Source organism: Sander lucioperca, chromosome 5 (genome assembly GCF_008315115.2).
Source record: "Sander lucioperca isolate FBNREF2018 chromosome 5, SLUC_FBN_1.2, whole genome shotgun sequence".
NCBI classification, from domain to species: Eukaryota; Metazoa; Chordata; class Actinopteri; order Perciformes; family Percidae; genus Sander; species Sander lucioperca.
Genome location: NC_050177.1, coordinates 31,385,040 through 31,404,565, shown reverse-complemented (window position 1 = coordinate 31,404,565; position 19,526 = coordinate 31,385,040). Strand labels below are relative to the sequence as shown.

Sequence of the window (19,526 nt, the reverse complement as noted above, 5' to 3'; positions counted from 1 at the left end):
GTTTTGCTTGAATCATACAGCTACATAAGGTTGTTTATATCATTAGTATTTTTATTTTGGTTATATTAAGTATCTGCGAGTGCTTTTGTTTTGAAAGTACCAGGCAGCCTTAGCCACCAGGCGAAGTCTATATATAGGGGTGATCAGGTATGTGGGAGGTAGACACCGGCGAGGGCTGATGTTTTTTTACCAGAGACTAGAGATGCCATTGTTCCGTTGTTTAAAATGTTTGTTTGCTGAGAACTGGATAAATAACCCTCACAAAATGGCATCTCAGCCTGGACAATGAACGTTTTTATCTCTGCGTAAGATTCACTCCTTCGGTGCCTCAGTGGCTGTTGGATTTTGAGTTTGTTTTGTTCAATTGATTTGAATTCAGTATGACAGGATGCTGCATCACATATAGTCAAAATGAATGGAATTACCAAAGAAACCAAAACAAACCCACAACAACCGGTCATATTTACTTATACGGTGACCACAAAGCAATCAAAAACACAAATAACACAATCAGCAATCAACAGGCCTCCCCACAAATTCCAGCCAAGCAGCGGGGGCTTAACACACGTGTCACCACGCACACACAAAGGCAGCCGCTGACACTGCTCAAATCTTTAACACCTGAAAAATGACCAACATGGACACTAAAAGGAAGCCCCTGTTTGCCACAATGATATTACAAATTGCAATTTAATCATTTTTATATGTGTTTTAATACTGACAATGTCAGGGAATGTGCTGTAGTGTTAGAGAATGTAATTTGTAATGTTGACTTGGACAGAATCATAATTGAACCAAACACTGTTACTAAGGTGTTTAAAAACATACAAACAACCAAAGCAACAGGCCCTGACAACATGTCTGCTTTTCTTTTAAAAACTTTTGCAGAAGAACTGTCACCGGTCTGGCATAAATTATGTCAGCTCTCTATAGACACATGCACAGTACCAAAACTTTGGAAAAAATCTATTATTGTTCCAGTACCCAAAAAGGCATGTCCCCAGGAGAACAATGATTATCGGCCAGTGGCTATTACCTCTAATGTTTTTAAATCAATGGAGAGGCTTATGATAGAGAAACTCCATACAGATGTGGAACAAATGTTAGATAAATACCAATTCACTTATACAAAAAATCATAGTACAAGTGATGCCATATCAACAATAATGCACCTCACTCTGAAGCACCTTGAAAGTCCTGTTGCATATGCCAGACTGTTTTTTTAGTTCTGCCTTTAACTCAATCCAGCCAGATATCATGTTTAGGAAATTAGTTCAGTTAAATGTAAATCCCTTTTTAATCAGGTGGTATCACTCATTTTTGTCAAACAGGCCACAGCAGGTGAAGTTTAACTCCTCCCTGTCTGATCCAGCAGTGTGCAGCACTGGCGCCCCCCAGGGGTGTGTCAGTTCACCTCTTCTGTTTACATTGTACACCAATGACTGCATCAGCTCTGAGCCAAACCAACATATAGTAACATTTTCAGATGACACTGTCCTTCTCAGTTTGCTTACTAAAGAAAGCAATATAAGCATTCACCAAGTTGCTGTGGGCAAGTTCGTCAATTAGTGTGATTCTCACCAACTTCATATTAACACAAGCAAAACTGTGGAAATGCTGGTAGACCCCAGATCAGCTGGAGATCAGAGCCCTGTGGCCATCCATGGTCATGACATCAAGCAGGTGTCCTCCTTTTAATACCTAGGAATTTATATTGATAATGACATGAGTTGGCGCACACAACTCATCAGCAGCTCTACTTTTTGCACAGACTTAAGAATGTTTGGTGTCTGTAAAAATATCATATTAATCTCCTGTAGAGCAACAATAGAGTCAATTATTCGGTATGGTATTACCAGCTGGTTTGGAAATTTGACAGTCAAAACCAAAACTCAGATTTTCAATTTGGTCAAGACGGCAGGCAAAATTATGGGAACACCTGCACCCCTCAACCCGCAGCAGCTTTTTGATCAGGCAACAATCAGGCAGGCTAAGATCATTCTATCTGATAACTCTTACGTCTTGTTTTCAGAGTTTGAGCTATTGAACTCAGGAAAGAGGTACAGGGTTCCTCTGTGCAAATATAACAGGAATAAGCACTCATTTGTCCTTCTCTCAGTTGAACTATGAATTCATTAATGTATATCTGTGACTGAATGTATGTATGGATATGAATGGAGGAATGAATGCATATTTACAATGGATTGTATGGATATTTAAGAATGGATAAATGAATGTTTTTTTATTTTTAGGACTGAATGCATGGATGCTTATGGAAGTAGGAACGATTGTTTTGTAAGGTATGTGTGGTAGAACAGAAGAATGTAGGAAGGATGGCTTTTTTTTGCACAAGTAGCCTATAGAAAATTGTAATTTGCAATTTGCATAGCTCTTTGAGTAGCCTAAATGTTCAATGTACATTTGTCTTTTAACTGTTTTAATCTTGTGTTTGTTGTGTGTCTCTGTTGTAACTCTTGCAGCAATTTCTCTCAGTGTCCAAAACAAATTTCTCCTTGGGGATACTAATAAAGATACTTTGACTTTGACATCTTAAGCAAGCAGTAATAGCTAGTAAAATCATTTCACTAAAATGCTGAAAAATCCATTAAACTTACCAAAAGCTGCTCATTATGTGAAGAAAAAGTACATCCACCTTTCTTTCATTAACTTTACATCTAAACAAACTAAACAAACTTGCGGCATATACAATATTGAAAATACATATGAAACTGATTAATATATATATATATATATATATATATATATATATATATATATATATATATATATATATATATTTATTTTAGAAATGAATATATAGGCCTTTAGTTATAAAAATATAATTTTCTGATTCTGACAATCTCTTGGCCAGCAGAGAAGGCCTTGCTGGCCCTGATGGCCCGCCTCTAATCTATAGATCGAGTCATAACATTGAATATTCTGATTAATAGTGGATGGCTTGTGGGTGAAATAACGTATAAATAATGAGGAAAATATAACTCAACATAGCAGAGAGGAGAACAGACTATGTGCGCATTTACACATTGTTATTATTAGATGAGTGTCTCATAGAAAAAAATGTACACACAATGTGAACATGATTACGGCCACTGACACACTATCATTTACAGAGACCCAACAATTCCCCCATGAGCAAGCATTTGGTGCAACAGTGGACCTATCTCTATAGAGAAACATCAACATTACATCACGCTCACACACACATACTGTATATTGTGTTTGCACCACCGGGACTAGGAAAGAGTGTTTTGAGGGACTTTTTTAACTTAGAGTCAGTACTCTCCCAGCACAAGAGGAACGTAGAGAAATAATTGGTCCAGATGTCAGTGCACGTCTCTGATCGATCACATGAGCCATGCAGCACCGGCAACTGACCTTTTTGTTCATCAGTGTTTGTACCTGAGAGTGTCCAGTCTCCAGAGAGGATCCTTCAGTCCCGCTGACAGTAGCTTCACTCCTGAGTCTCCTGGATGATTGTAGCTCAGGTCCAGCTCTCTTAGATGGGAGGGGTTGGAGCTCAGAGCTGAGACCAGAGAAGAACAGCCTTCCTCTGAGATCAGACAGCCTGACAGACTGCAAACACACAGAACAAAACACAGGAACAATTAGAGGACTGGGAGCTGAGAACGGAGGACAGAGCTTCACAGCTTCCACTGCATGAAAAGTGGGATTTTCGTCAGTAAGCGGCACTGTAGATTGTCGTGGAAGTTCAGGTTTACCACTGCACACTACAATTTACAGGCAACACCGAAAACTGCCGTTAATTGTCGGAAATTGACATGGGCCTTGCTTGGCTTTTATTCGGTCTTGCTCATCCAAGATTGTCTGGTGGAATGGAGACAGAGGCACCACTGTACAGTTTTCTAAGATAAGTCTTTCTGCTTGACACCAAAACACTGTGCTTCACATAAAGCATATCAGCTGTGTCATTGCATGACAAAGTCCCAAACATTTTTCTTCTTAAAATACTGGCAAATTCAGCACCATATTCACATGTCCATGGCACATGAAGCTGTTGGCTCTGCTGAAATGGCCTCATAATCTGGACTTCAATTGTCCTATGGTTATTTTAACTTTCCCAGTATTCTATTAAAACTCACTGTAATTCACCTACACACCAGTCTATGCGCTGTGCGCGCCCTGCTGGTTAATGTGCTATCCTCTTTGTCTTTCTCTATCACTCTGTCCCTACCCCCGCCTTCACTGCTTTGATTTGAAAAATAGCAGAGGGAGATGAGTCCTCCGACAGTTAGAGCAAAAGCTTCCAAAGTATGGGAGTATTTCAGCCCAACTGGTAAAAGAGTTGGCTGTACACTCTGTGAAACTTCACTTGGAAACACACAGGAGTTGTTCAAGATGTATGGACCGTTTTTTTTCTCCTCCATGTCACCTCCGGGGCTCCGTAAAGATGCGCCCACAGAAAAGGAAAAGACAACGTAAATATATGATTATTAATGAAATGGCGAGCTAGTCTGTACTGTTTATTAACTCTTGAGAAGTACAATGACTGTCTTTGGATGTTAAACAGACTACTTAGACTTTGGCAGTAATGTTTTAAACCCCACCATGCACGCAAGTTTAAAAGCGAGCAGCATAGCTGTGTGCCTGGCTGCTTTCAGTGTGATTCATTATTAGGCAGAGCTAATAAGCAGGGCCAGTGTTAAGTTCCTTTATAAAAGTGTATTTTTTTGGTCTTGCAATTTACAGGAAGCAGAACGCCGTCTTCACAACTCTGAGACAAATTGTTGGCGCTATGAACCGGAGCAAGGGTAAAATTTAAAGAATATGCTTTTCATTCTGCTGTATAAGGAGGAAATAGATACGTTAATAGATACCGATCTTAACCGTACATTTTGTTCACACAGACTAACCTTTCTCCTAATTGTTTAATTTTACTGTGACCTATGTATTTTTTTATTCATACCACTCTCATTTAATTGTTTTTCAGCTGCCTGTAAGACATAAAACATACAAAAACTTAATTAGATTAGATCTGTTTTCCGATTTTTCAGGTGCATTAATAGATGTGTTGTGTCCATATGTAGTGCATTGTGCATGACCTCCGTACTTTCTTTCTTTTCACCGAGCTCTGTGCCATGCTGCAGTCAAGATTAGAGCCGATTCAGAAATACAGGGCAACGCACCACAGACGTCTGCAAAAGGGACCGAATTAAGACAGAATACCGCCAGTTACCTACAGCTCCGAGGCGGCAAACAGACACTTCATGGTGCTGTAGGATTTGGGGCTTTGGGCAGATCTCCTACACTTTGTAGTTGTGTTTGCATTTGTGCTAATAAAGCTCTTTCTTTGAATAAACATCAAGTTCCTGGCAAATTTTCCTTTCCTCAATAAATTCATGTCCTTGATGGTAATATAGCGTAGTCCATAGCATAACAATATATATATATATATATATATATATATATATATATATGCACAGTATAATGACAACCAATTTTTTTTGTTTAAAAGTAGTGATTTCAGCCAATACCTGAGGGAGGAAATTCAAGCCAGTCAGAAAGGCTGCTATTACACTAATTAGGCCAGACACTCTCTGGCCAGGAGAGGTTTCGCTGCTATTCATATGCTTATTATTGCCGAAAATTACGGAGATTTCCGGGAGATTTCCGGGAGATTTCCGGGAGATTTCTGAGCGTTTACAAGGACGAAAATCCCACTTTTCATGCAGTGTTCTCTCTGACAGTTTACAGCCACTCAGTCTGGAGAGACAACAGGAAGCAAACAAGGTATTTATATTTAACTCCTGTTAAAAGATATCAGAGTATTTAATGATGAATAAATCACACTTACAAAGCTTTGTTGGAGGGATGGTAATGAAGAAGACAGATAACATTTGTGTTTAAATGTTAAGACTGGACTTTGGTGATAGAGAATATAAAATCAATTTTTAAAACACGTTGGAAACATGATCATTAATTGTGATTGAATGAGGAGTAGAAATACATCCAGTATTCAAATTCAAATAAAATTTTAAAAATAAGGTTCTCTATCTCAGCCATAGTTCATACTTTGTGCTTTACGACATATTATAAATAAGAAAAAATTGCTTTGGAAACATTCAAAGATTTTCGAACCGGTACATTTTAAATCTTGAATGAGAAGGGCAGTTTAAATTTAATAAAGCTTAAAGTTTACAGAAATATCATATAAGAAGACAAAAAACAATTGTGTTTTTATGTTGAGTCTGGACTTTTGGTGATACAGTATATGAAATCCCTTCTCAGCATGTTTAAATATCTGCTGCTCTGCTCTTGGAAACAATTAATCGTGACTGAATTAAGCAATTTTACATGAGAGGGTTTGATTTAACGTCATTATTGGCACAACAGTGATGTGGGTAGGAGGTTCGTAAGCATGACTGAAGTTATAATATGACGTTAAATCAAACCCTCTCGTGTAAATAAGCGATTATACAACAACGGTTACCAACCAAATAAAAGTTATAATCAAACTGTATTCATATTGTGGGGCAATTTGTTCTCAAAATAAAGAAAATCAACAGAGACGATTTGTAGTCCCTCCCAGTTAAATATTAGTCAGCCAGTCATCTTTAGCTAATGTTAGCACTGTAACGGTAGAGATCGTGGAATTTTCCAAAACGTAATAACTACTGCACATATAAACACCAAACTGCTGGGCTAGCTTAATCTGGTTATAACTACAATAGTTACTTTTTTCATGGATAGCTACTATATGTCCGCGAACTTCATTATTGATGTGTCAGTGGCATATCTCATGTGATCCAAACAGCTGATGTGATCCAAACTATTCCAGTAACGGTTAACTCCAGTGTTGTAAAAATGTTTCATACAATGAGTCACTTCTCATCCTCTTCCAACCATTCATCAAACTAAGTCCTCCATATGAATCAAAATCAACAACAAAACAATCCATTTACGGTTTCTTTTATTCAGTCCTGGAAGTTACAATGTTGCCATGCAAATGGCGGAGTAACATTTTATGTGATGCACCAGGTGTGCTCAAATGGCTCTGAGTGTGTTGTCATGCTGATTTGAGTACGTTCTAAATGTCTAGTTGAGCAATCAGATTGTCTGGTCGGATCTACTTGTGTAATCAGGAATAAACAAACGTACAGTAATCAAAGTCACATGATATTAAAATATTAATTATTTCTGGATCTCAGCCACAGTTCATATTTCATTCTTTATGAAGTGACTCTAAATCAGAATAAAATACTTTGGAAACATTCACCTTTTTTTGAATGTTTCTAAAGTATTTTTCAATCCTGTGTTTTCAAAGACTATCTTTCTTAATCTGACCTGAGAGTCTCCAGTGTGCAGTGTGGACTCTTCAGTCCAACAGAGATCAGCTTCCCTCCTGAATCCTGCAGGTTGTTGTTACTCAGGTCCAGCTCTCTCAGACTAGAGGACTGGGAGTTGAGAACTGAGGACAGAGCTTCACAGCTTCTCTCTGACAGGTCACAGCCACTCAGTCTGGACAGACAACAGGAAGGAAACAAGTTATTATATTTAACTCCTGTTGAAAGATATCAGAGTATTTAATGATGAATAAATCACACTTACAGAGCTTTTTTGGAAGCTTTGACCACTGGCAGCAGCCTCAGAAGAGCCTCCTCTGAAGCACCGTATTTCTTCAGGTCAAACACGTCCAGATCTTCTTCTGAAGACAGTAAGATGAAGACCAGAGCTGACCACTGAGCAGGAGACAGTTTATCTGTGGAGAGACTTCCTGAACTCAGGGACTGTTGGATCTGCTCCACTAGAGAACGATCATTCAGTTCATTCAGACAGTGAAACAGATTGATGCTTCTCTCTGCAGACAGCTTCTCACTGATCTTCTTCTTGATGTACTCCACTGTTTCCTGATTGGTCTCTGAGATACTTCCTGTCTGTGTCAGCAGACCTCGTAGAAGATTCTGATTGGTCTGCAGTGAAAGACCCAGGAGGAAGCGGAGGAACAAGTCCAGGTGTCCATTTGGACTCTGTAAGGCCTCATCCACAGCACTCTGGTAGAAACCTGTTGATGATGTTTGTTTTCCTGACAGCAGGTTGACTCCAGAGTTGGTGAATGTCAGATGGACATGAAGAGCAGCCAGAAACTCCTGAACACTCAGATGGATGAAGCTGAAGACCTTGTCCTGGTACAGTCCTCTCTCCTCTTTAAAGATCTGTGTGAACACTCCTGAGCACACTGAGGCTGCTGTGATGTCAATGCCACACTCTGTCAGGTCGGATTCATAGAAGATCAGGTTGCCTTTCTGCAGCTGCTCGAAAGCCAATTTTCCCAGAGACTCAATCATCTTCCTTGTGTCTGGACTCCAGTGAGGATCCTTCTCAGCTCCTCCATCATACTTGATGTTCTTCACTTTGGACTGAACCACCAGGAAGTGGATGTACATCTCAGTTAGGGTCTTGGGCAGCTCTCCTCCCTCTCTGGTCTTCAACACGTCATCCAGAACTGTAGCAGTGATCCAGCAGAATATTGGGATGTGACACATGATGTGGAGACTTCGTGATTTCTTGATGTGGGAGATGATTCTGCTGGCCTGCTCCTTATCTCTGAATCTCTTCCTGAAGTACTCCTCCTTCTGTGGGTCAGTGAACCCTCTGACCTCTGTCACCATGTCAACACACTCAGGAGGGATCTGATTGGCTGCTGCAGGTCGTGTGGTTATCCAGAGGCGAGCAGAGGGAAGCAGTTTCCCCCTGATGAGGTTTGTCAGCAGCACATCCACTGAGGTGGACTTTGTAACATCAGTCAGTATCTCAGTGTTGTGGAAGTCCAGAGGAAGTCGACACTCATCCAGACCGTCAAAGATGAACACAACCGGGAACTCTTCAAACCTGTAGATTCCTGCTTCTTTGGGTTCACTAAAGAAGTAATCAACAAGCTCCACCAAGCTGTACTTTTTCTCTTTCAGCACATTAAGCTCTCTGAAGGTGAATGGAAATGTGAACTGGATGTCCTGGTTGGTTTTGCCTTCAGCCCAGTCCAGAGTGAACTTCTGTGTTAAGACTGTTTTCCCGATGCCAGCCACTCCCCTTGTCATCACTGTTCTGATTGGTTCATCTCTTCCAGGTGGGATTTTTAAGATGTCTTCATATATGATTGTTGTTTCTGGTCTGTCTGGTTTCCTGGATGCTGTTTCAATCTGTCTGACCTCATGTTCATCATTGACCTCTGCAGTCCCTCCCTTAGTAATGTAGATCTCTGTGAACATCTGATTCAAAAGGGTTTGATTTCCTGCTTTAGCAATCCCCTCAAACACACACTGGAATTTCTTCTTTAGGTGAGATGTGAGTTTATGTTTACAAACTGCTGGACTTCCTGAATGAATACAGACAAAAAAAGCTCATTAAGTAATTTAAGAAAACAGGAACATACTCTGACCCTTCTCTGGAGACATTAGTAAACGTCCCATTAGTCCAGCAAGTTAAATCTTTAGAGAAATCCTCTTACTGCTCTGCAGATGGTTAGCAAGCTCGTCCTGCTTCATTCTCCTCAGGAAGTGCAGTGTGATCTTCATAAATGCCTCTCTGCTCCTCCTCTGCTCTTCATCCTCACCCTCCCTCTTACTCTCTGAGCATTCTGGGTAATCTGGACTCAGAACCTTCTGGATCTTCTTCAGCTCGTTCTTCACAAAAGTGACAATGTTCTCCTCCAGCAGCTGGAACAGAAGATTAAATGAATGACAAATCAAACTGAAATCATGGAAGCAAACATCAGATCCATGTTGGACAGACTGACAATCCTCTGGTCTGAAAAGTGCAGCATGGAGATGATTATGAACAGAATAGATAAATGTAGTAGTTGTACATGTACAGACCATAAATATGGAGTCCAGGTGTGTTTGATGCTGCTGGGAAGACTGACCACTGGAAACCTCTGAGCTCTCCTGGTCCACTCTGTGGAGCAATCAGGAAGAATTAGCTCACATTATGTCTGTCCACACAGAGACAAACACAAGGTAAAGGTCCTCTGACTTAAAGTGTTGATTACAACATTGAATCAGATGGTTTCCCATGACATTAAAGTGTTGGTGGTACTGCTGACCGCACTGTGAATCAACTGAAAGAACTAATAAGTAAACAAGGGCTACAACATAGTTGAGCTAAAGGACTCCTGAAGCAGCAGACTGGTATCATGAGGCCAAGAGGTCTGCAGCTTCTGTGGTCATGGGGAGTCAACGGTGAAAAACCTTCTGTTGGCCTGAAAACGATTTTGGCAAAACATCAGCTGACTCAGGAGGGGGAAGCAGAGCTTAGATGGCCTGTTTGTAGTCTGGGAGAACTGCTGACCTGGACTGAGGATACTATTGGATGGGGGTTCCCTTTTTTTTCTTCCCCTTATTGACTTCTGATCTGACATCCAACTGGCAAACCCACATCCAACATTTGGGAAGAATTTTGCGTTTTGACCAATTTGGGTCAGGAGACTTGGGAAAAAAAAATCTGGTCATGAACCCTCTCACTGAAACTTGGCCTTAAGTATCCATACTCAAATGGCAGGAGTCTTCTCATGGCAAATAGTGTCCTGACCCTCAACCGTGTTTTAACAGACACACCTGGGGCGAAGTTGCAAACCAGAATCAGCTACAGTGAAGTTTAAATACAGTCCTATTCTAGCTAGGGGTGTCACAATACCACAATTCTGTAGTCGGTGCCAATACCAGTAAAATAACACGATTCTCGATGCCGATTCCGATACCACGGTAAAAAAAAGATTCCAAGTACTTTAACTTGAAACATGAACTTCTTTATTAAAATATTTGAAAAATCTAAATGTCATAACAAGACGTACAAAACATGTGCAATAGAGCATATAATAACATAATAAGTGCAATGAATGGTCATAGTGCAACAACTAGTGTCCCCAGACACATTCCAGACTTGCAGACATCTTTTCAAAAGGTACTGTGCAAAAAAAACAACAGTGTTTCTAACAATTGCGTGACCAAAGACGTTACAAACCATGGGTAAATATTGGCAGCTTAGAGTACAAAAGGACGCCGAGATGGCTAATTTCCTCCTTAACAGGTAGCTAAGCATTAGTTTCAGGCTAATTTATCACGGCTACAAGAGACGGGCATTTTGTCATTTCAACATTTGTGTACTGACATTGAATTATATAGCTAGAGTACCCGAGTTGGATACTCGCAAAAACAATTGAGACCCTGCCAGTAAAGTGATCCCGACTGGTCCTGGCTAACCATGGCTAATGCCGCCATGCTAAACCTGCTAACCCTGCTAACGGCTAACGTTACCTAAGTAGCAGGCAAGTGAGCCACGGCTGTTTACAACGTGTAGCCTGTTCAGCGGCCGTAGCTGACAACGGTGAGTTATTTGAAGCCAAGAGAGGGGCTGTAGCTAAATCGGAGAAAAAGGACATTGAGTTTGCAGTGAACATGCCGTTTTTTTAGGTTGGGTAGGGTTGACTCTCGTATGTACCGGAAGTAGAAGGACGTGACTTCGGCCACTTCTTTGTGACCTCCTTCTTCTGAATGTATCAACTGGAGCACTCTGAAGCGTATACTGCCCCCATCAGTTCCGGAAGAGGCGCAGCACCAATGCTGCTACACTGGCATCGTCGCAAACGGTGCCTACGGTGCTTCAAAAAAATGGGCATCGTCGGTGTTTTGTAACTTTAGACCCGGAAGGTATCGGTAGTATCGGTTCTCGTGACATCCTTAATTCTAGCCCTCACTAACACTTACCAAGGATCAATGGTTCTCCAGGGGGATGTGCAAATCAAGTTACCCTGGATGAAGCATTCTGAGGTATTTCCAGTTGCAGAACAACATTTGGGAAAAATTTTGCCATTCATGATTTTTAGCCTACCCTATGGCTATGGGAGATTTTAAATGCTTTTTTATGGGGCTAAAACACCAGATAATATTGGACCAAACCAGGTCCAATATTAAATTGAGATCTACAGTTGAAGACTGGTCTTACTGGACAGCTTTCAGATGTGAGAATAAAAATACATGTGAAGAAGAAAGATGCTGAAAATAAACTCCAAAAAACTTCTCTGGATACATACAAGTAAAAACATGAATCAGTAATATTACAATATTAAGAGCTTACCTCTTTTCAGCATAGGGTTGCTCTCCTTTAAAGTCAATGAGGCCTTGATATGACCGGTCACTCTTAAAGGACACACAGCTGGGTTCAGGTTCAGGTTCAGGTTCAATAGGGTCTGGTCTCTGATGGGTCCTGATAGAAAAACATTTATTGAGGGTCATGTTCAGTAGTCTCTTATAGCCAGACCTTACTCTACAGCGCTGCGGAGGAAGGTCTGGCTAGTCCACACAGCACTCCTGGATGGGAGAAAAAACCTGCTCTGGTTTATTGGTATTTCTTTGAACCAATCATAATCGTCTTGGGCGGTGCTAAGCTCCGGACAGAGCCACTGTTCCTCTGCTAAATAGTCTTGGGAAGGAACTTGTTTTGGTGGAACATGTGTACGTCCAAAAGTAGTTTTAGTTGTGCAACAGAAAACTCAGATTGGACAGATAGTCTAGCTAGCTGTCTGGATTTACCCTGCGGAGATCTGAGGAGCAGTTAACCATAGTCCTCACAAATCCACCAGAGGTTAGAACGCTAACAGAAAGACAGAGGAAGGTAACGGGACATCCGGCCAAAGATGAGGGACTTCCGGCGGCAACGGAGCAATCCCAGAAATGAAAGTTGTGGATATAGACTAAATGTTTTGTTGCTGATGTTATAAAGTAAATGAAACAATCCATACCCCCTCAGTTTGCCTGCTTACTCAGTGCTGTGGAAATCTGGCAATGAGAGACTAGCAAATAAATACGGTGACCATTTCATGAACTGCCGTGAGACTGGATTGCACATGATCATGTTAAAAGATAGTACGCTTTCCACTAAGGTTTTATATACAGTTTCTAGGATATTTTGGTTCACTCCGAAGTTGTTAAATTTTCGTAGCAGGTAAAGCCATTGAAAAACATCTCTTAAAGATAAAATCAGTGTTTTCCTTAAGAGTAAGTTTGCCATCAATATATGTGCCAAAGCATTATCTGTCCTTTGATCGTTATTGGCCGTATCCCCTCTATCCCATATTGAATGACAAGCTCTTTTGTCTTACTGGCATTTATTTCTAAAAAGCTAGTTTGACACCAGTATTGTAGGGTTAAGCCATGGTTGAAATATAAATGCTCTCTCTCAGTGTCCCCTCTCTGTAATAGGGCAAAACAAGGCCATATCATCTGTGTATTTAAGTCATCTAAAATGATCATGGTGGATCTTTAACTCATTCGTAGAAATAGAGAAAAGCAATGGTGATAAGATTGTTCCTTGTGGTGCTCTTGTATTTAACACACTTTTGTCTGACAAATATATTTCCAAAAATAACTCTTTGAAGACGGTCAGAGAGAAAGTCTGTTACCCAGTGAATTATAATGTACCTCCATTAACCCCCAAGTCCACCATTCTCTGCACCAGAATATGTATTTGCATAGTGTTAAAGGAGAATTCCGGTCGATTCCAACCCGTAGCTCTGTTGTTTGTAAATTAGGAGTACTGTCAGTAGCGAGAAAAACGAAACCAATCGGTGCTGCCTACACCGAGTTATCCTCCTGCTAGCGTTAGCACTCAACAGGCTTAAACAGGGCTTAAACAGGGCAAGTTTTAAACGTGTTTTTAGCCTCTAAACATGCTCGAAATGCCATTACAAGTGCTTAGCCATGTGCAGTTATTCCTTCCAAGGGAACACAGCGAATTTGACTGCAGTAGATGTGACAGAAAGCCATAAAAGTTGTGTTAATCCATACCTCTGTTTATTTCCTGGTTTATGGTGAAGCCCACACTAGTCGAATGCCGATCTCATACAATCCAATATTCCAAAATGTATTTTTTCCACAAAAAAACGATTTGCCGAGGTTCTTTCCATAGTAACGCGTATGTATCAACAAGCTGTAACCTGACACCACAGTGGAGCGAGCAGAGCTGCAGTTCAAGAGTTCAACAGCTAGGTAACCTAGCAAAGGCAGCAGGGGAGGAGCTCACAGAGCTGACAGACGGAGCTTGGAGTTAGATCAGGACTAATATGAGAAAATGGTTCCAGTTTGTGCCTTTCCAAATTGCGGCAACCAAATGAAGAGATATTTGAGCTTGAGCTTTCACCGTCTACCCCTCCGCAACCGGGAGATTTCACAGTTGTGGCTGGTTGCACGTGATGCGGGTACATGATGCTTGTGTGGATACTGTATCGCAATGACCACCGAGGAAGAAAGCCTGTGCTGTAAGGAATGGGATCTCATCCAGCCTGGTCTGGATGGGTCCCCAGATAACGGGCATTGTTTCGGCCATACACAGAGGTTTCCCCATCTGATCTATAAGGATGTTCTGGAAGCGTTTTTTTTTGTCCTGAAAGTAAATTGGAAGAAGCAGCCTAAACCGGACGGACCTGATGGCCAGCTGTCTAATGAGTGAGTACAACAGGCTGTCATGACTCTGTCCTAGCTTATGTACATTGTTGTAAATACACATTCAAAACACTAATCGAAACACACCTCTTCAGATTAGCTTTCCACATACAATAATCTTACATTTCTCACCTGATAGTTACTGTTTTTATTGTTTTTAATTGCTTCTAAATATGCTGGTTGTATGTGTTGGTTTTATTGCTTATCTGTTTTTAATGTGCTATATGTGCTGGTTTTTACTGTAAAGTATCTTTGAGTACGATGAAAAGCCCTCTATAAATGAAATGTATTATTATTTATTATAAGTAAATGCATCACTTCTTTAGTGAAATAACCAAAGCTCACCCTTCCTCCCCCCCAGCCAATGCAGACTCGTGGCCTACCGGGTGATTCTGGAGTGGGTTCTGGGAGGAGAGCCCCTTGGCCATAGCACCAGAAGAACTTTGCCTACCTGTGTTGTAGCAGTGATCAGACACGAGTACCCCTCCCCCACTGGAAGTTACACGGGATTCAAAGAGGCAGAGGACATTTTCTGAGTCTAATAATATGATTTCTAGTAATACTTGGTATTACTAGGAATAAACAAAGCAATTGCACAGTTCTATTAGGAAAAAGTGTTGTACAAGTAAAGTAAATTGTAAGAATAAATAAATTGTAAGAATAAGTACATTGTACAGTTCTATAATATATTGCTGCACCTGTCTGTTATCAGTGGTTTTATAATATAACAGTACACATTACATTTGTGCTTTTGTGTCTTTACTTCAACAACAAAAAGGAAATTACAATATCACAATCTAGACACAATCACTGTAAAGTATGTAGAGTGCAGTGTGTGGTTTTATACATAATCATGCTACACACAACTGTGAAATCTCCCGGTTGCGGAGGGGTAGACGGTGAAAGCTCAAGCTCAAATATCTCTTCATTTGGTTGCCGCAATTTGGAAAGGCACAAACTGGAACCATTTTCTCATATTAGTCCTGATCTAACTCCAAGCTCCGTCTGTCAGCTCTGTGAGCTCCTCCCCTGCTGCCGTTGCTAGGTTACCTAGCTGTTGAACTCTTGAACTGCAGCTCTGCTCCACTGTGGTGTCAGGTTACAGCTTGTTGATACATACGCATTACTATGGAAAGAACCTCAGCAAATTGTTTTTTTGTGGAAAAAATACATTTTGGAATATTGGATTGTATGAGATCGGCATTCGACTAGTGTGGGCTTTACCATAAACCAGGAAATAAACAGAGGTATGGATTAACACAACTTTTATGGCTTTCTGTCACATCTACTGCAGTCAAATTCACTGTGTTCCCTTGGAAGGAATAACTGCACATGGCTAAGCACTTGTAATGGCATTTCGAGCATGTTTAGAGGCTAAAAACACGTTTAAAACTTGCCCTGTTTAAGCCCTGTTTAAGCCTGTTGGGTGCTAACGCTAGCAGGAGGATAACTCGGTGTAGGCAGCACCGATTGGTTTCGTTTTTCTCGCTACTGACAGTACTCCTAATTTACAAACAACAGAGCTACGGGTTGGAATCGACCGGAATTCTCCTTTAAATGCAGATGTGAAATATATGAACAATACTCATGACATAATGAGTAGTGACTTGCAGGTGCTTAGCTATGGTATTAAACAAGGTTACAGTTGCATCATCTGTACCATCTGTACCCCTCTGGCCTTTGTATGCAAATTGTAGCCGGTCTAAAGAGCTAGATACAGAAGATGTTATATGTTTGCTTACAACTCTTTCCATGCATTTACATAGGATGGAGGTAAGTGCAACGGGTCTAAAATCATTTAATTCTACGGCTCCAGATTTTTTTGGAATGGGTACGATGTTAGACAACTTCCATGATTTAGGAACTGTATATGTCTGTAGAAGTAACTGGAATAACTTAGTTAGCACTCCTTTTAGTTGATAGGAACAGACTTTAAAGCACTTTCCCTCTGAGGCCAGCCGGTCCTTGGGCCTTGTTGGGTTTAATGTACGCCAGACTTGAAGCTATTTCATGTTCAGTGAGTATAACTGGAACATATTCTTGGACAGAATTACACACTCAGTAATATTATAATATTAAGAGCTTACCTCTTTTCAGCAGAGGGTTGCTCTCCTTTAAAGTTAATGAGGCCTTGATATGACCGGTCGCTCTTAAAGGACACACAGCTGGGTTCAGGTTCTGGTCTCTGATGGGTCCTGATAGAAAAACACATTTATTGATGGTCATGTTCTGGTTTATTGGCATTTCTTTAAACCAATCACAATTGTCTTGGGCGGAGCTTAGCTCCAGACGGAGCCACGGTGCCTCTGCTAAATAATCTCAGGAAGGAACTTGTTTTGGTGGAACATGTGTACGTCCAAAAGTAGTTTTAGTCGTGCAACAGAAAACTCAGATTGGACAGATAGTCTAGCTAGCTGTCTGGATTTACCCTGCAGAGATCTGAGGAGCAGTTAACCATAGTCCTCACAAATCAGCCGGAGGTTAGAACGCCAACACAAAGACAGAGGAAGGTAACAGGACATCCGTCCAAAGTTAAGGGACATTCGGCAGCTACGGAGCAATCCCGGGAAATGAAAGTTGTGGATATAGACTAAATGTTTTCTGACAAATGTTTTGTTGCTGATGTTATAAAGCAAATGAAACCATTTATACCCCCTCAGTTTACCTGTTTACTCAGTGCTGTGGAGATCTGGCAATGAGAGATTACCAAACAACAAAAGGATACATAAAAGCAGGAATACGAATACAAAAAACTATTGTCCACAGAAGTGAACATTTTTCTTTGGTTTACCAAGAATACAAGACAGACAGGATATTACAAACAGTACATAGCCAGGAGGGCAAGACGGACAAAACATACATTTCATAAAAAGAGACTTCACAAAGGTTACATTTACAAAAGTAAATAAGTAAATGAATAGATAAATATAGCCTACTAAAAATGCTTGCTGTGCATAAAACATGCAAACCCGGAAGTCATCTTGGTTTTTTCATGGTGCTCAGCACGGAATGGGTTAATACTACTCGCTACCGTAGTTGTGCTGGGATCACGAAATGTGCTTCCCATTGAAATACATTAGATTAAAATTCGTGCTCACCACCACGAAAAAAATGACATAAACGTGTCCGTGTACACATATCAATAGATTAAATAACATGACCATTTCACAAACTGCCGTGAGACTGGATTGCACATGATCACTAAGCTTTTATATACAGTCTCCAGGATATTTTGGTTCACTCCGAAGTTGTTAAATTTTCATAGCAGGTAAAGCCGTTGAAAACATCTCTTAAAGATAAAATCAGTGTTTTCCTTAAGAGTAAGTTTGCCATCAATATATGTGCCAAAGCATTATCTGTCCTTTGATCGTTATTGGCCGTATCCCCTCTATCCCATATTGAATGACAAGCTCTTTTGTCTTACTGGCATTTATTTCTAAAAAGCTAGTTTGACACCAGTATTGTAGGGTTAAGCCATGGTTGAAATATAAATGCTCTCTCTCAGTGTCCCCTCTCTGTAATAGGGAAAACCAAGGCCATATCATCTGTGTATGAAAGTAATCTAAAATGATCATGGTGGATCTTTAACTCATTCGTAGAAATAGAGAAAAGCAATGGTGATAAGATTGTTCCTTGTGGTGCTCCTGTATTTAACACACTTTTGTCTGACACAATATTTCCAAAAATAACTCTTTGAAGGCGGTCACAGAGAAAGTCTGTTACCCAGTGAATTATAATGTACCTCCATTAACCCCCAAGTCCACCATTCTCTGCACCAGAATATGTATTTGCATAGTGTTAAATGCAGATGTGAAATATATGAACAATACTCATGACATAATGAGTAGTGACTTGCAGGTGCTTAGCTATGGTATTAAACAAGGTTACAGTAGCATCATCTGTACCCCTCTGGCCTATGTATGCAAATTGTAGCCGGTCTAAAGAGCTGGATACAGAAGATGTTATATGTTTGCTTAAAATTCTTTCCATGCATTTACATAGGATGGAGGTAAGTGCAATGGGTCTAAAATCATTTAATTCTACAGCTCCAGATTTTTTTGGAATGGGTACGATGTTAGACAACTTCCATGATTTAGGAACTGTATATGTCTGTAGAAGTAACTGGAATAACTTAGTTAGCACTCCTTTTAGTTGATAGGAACAGACTTTAAAGCACTTTCCCTCTGAGGCCAGCCGGTCCTTGGGCCTTGTTGGGTTTAATGTACGCCAGACTTGAAGCTATTTCATGTTCAGTGAGTATAACTGGAACATATTCTTGGACAGAATTACACACTCAGTAATATTATAATATTAAGAGCTTACCTCTTTTCAGCAGAGGGTTGCTCTCCTTTAAAGTTAATGAGGCCTTGATATGACCGGTCGCTCTTAAAGGACACACAGCTGGGTTCAGGTTCAGGTTCAGGTTCAGGTTCAGGTTCAGGTTCTGGTCTCTGATGGGTCCTGATAGAAAAACATTTATTGAGGGTTATGTTCAGTAGTCTTTTATAGCCAGACCTTCCTCCACAGCACTGCGGAACTTGTTTTGGTGGAACATGTGTACGTTCAAAAGAGGGACATCCGGCGGCACTGGAGCAATCCCAGAAATGAAAGTTGTGGATATAGACTAAATGTTTTGTAACAAATGTTTTGTTGCTGATGTTATAAAGTAAATTAAACCATGTATACCACCTCAGTTTGCCTGCTTACTCAAAGCTGTGGAGATCTGGCAATGAGATACTAACAAATAACAAAAGGATACATTAAAGCAGAAAGGTTTGTAATAATACATTCTGGTGAATTTGGGGACGTTTTTATGAAACTAATAATAAAGGTTATTGTATACCGGTGGCTGCCTTTCCCAGGTACCAGCGGGGAACAGAGCAGCAGACAGACGGGGATATAAGAGAGGGTCAGACCACCTCAGAATGTGCTGAGTGATCGGATCTCAATGATTCACACCTCTACTTAAAACTGTCCACTTGTAATCTGATCACTCAGATCAGATCTTAATACCAGGTGAAAACAGGACCATAGATATCCCAGAGTGCACCTGGA

General features: G+C 40.5%; 2 protein-coding genes, 1 long non-coding RNA gene and 1 pseudogene across 3 annotated transcripts in view; 2 read left to right on the top strand and 2 right to left on the bottom strand.

The window, feature by feature from the left end:
• Nucleotides 1-19,526, top strand: part of LOC116054954 (NACHT, LRR and PYD domains-containing protein 12-like) — a 752,812-nt gene that overhangs the window by 503,628 nt on the left and 229,658 nt on the right. The gene's annotated exons all lie outside the window — the stretch shown is intronic.
• The window catches only part of LOC116038066 (NACHT, LRR and PYD domains-containing protein 3-like), a 1,733,742-nt gene that overhangs the window by 1,514,274 nt on the left and 199,942 nt on the right, over nt 1-19,526 (top strand). The gene's annotated exons all lie outside the window — the stretch shown is intronic.
• The window catches only part of LOC116036870, a 56,739-nt pseudogene that overhangs the window by 26,639 nt on the left and 10,574 nt on the right, over nt 1-19,526 (bottom strand).
• The window catches only part of LOC116036872, a 63,501-nt gene that overhangs the window by 38,190 nt on the left and 5,785 nt on the right, over nt 1-19,526 (bottom strand). The gene's annotated exons all lie outside the window — the stretch shown is intronic.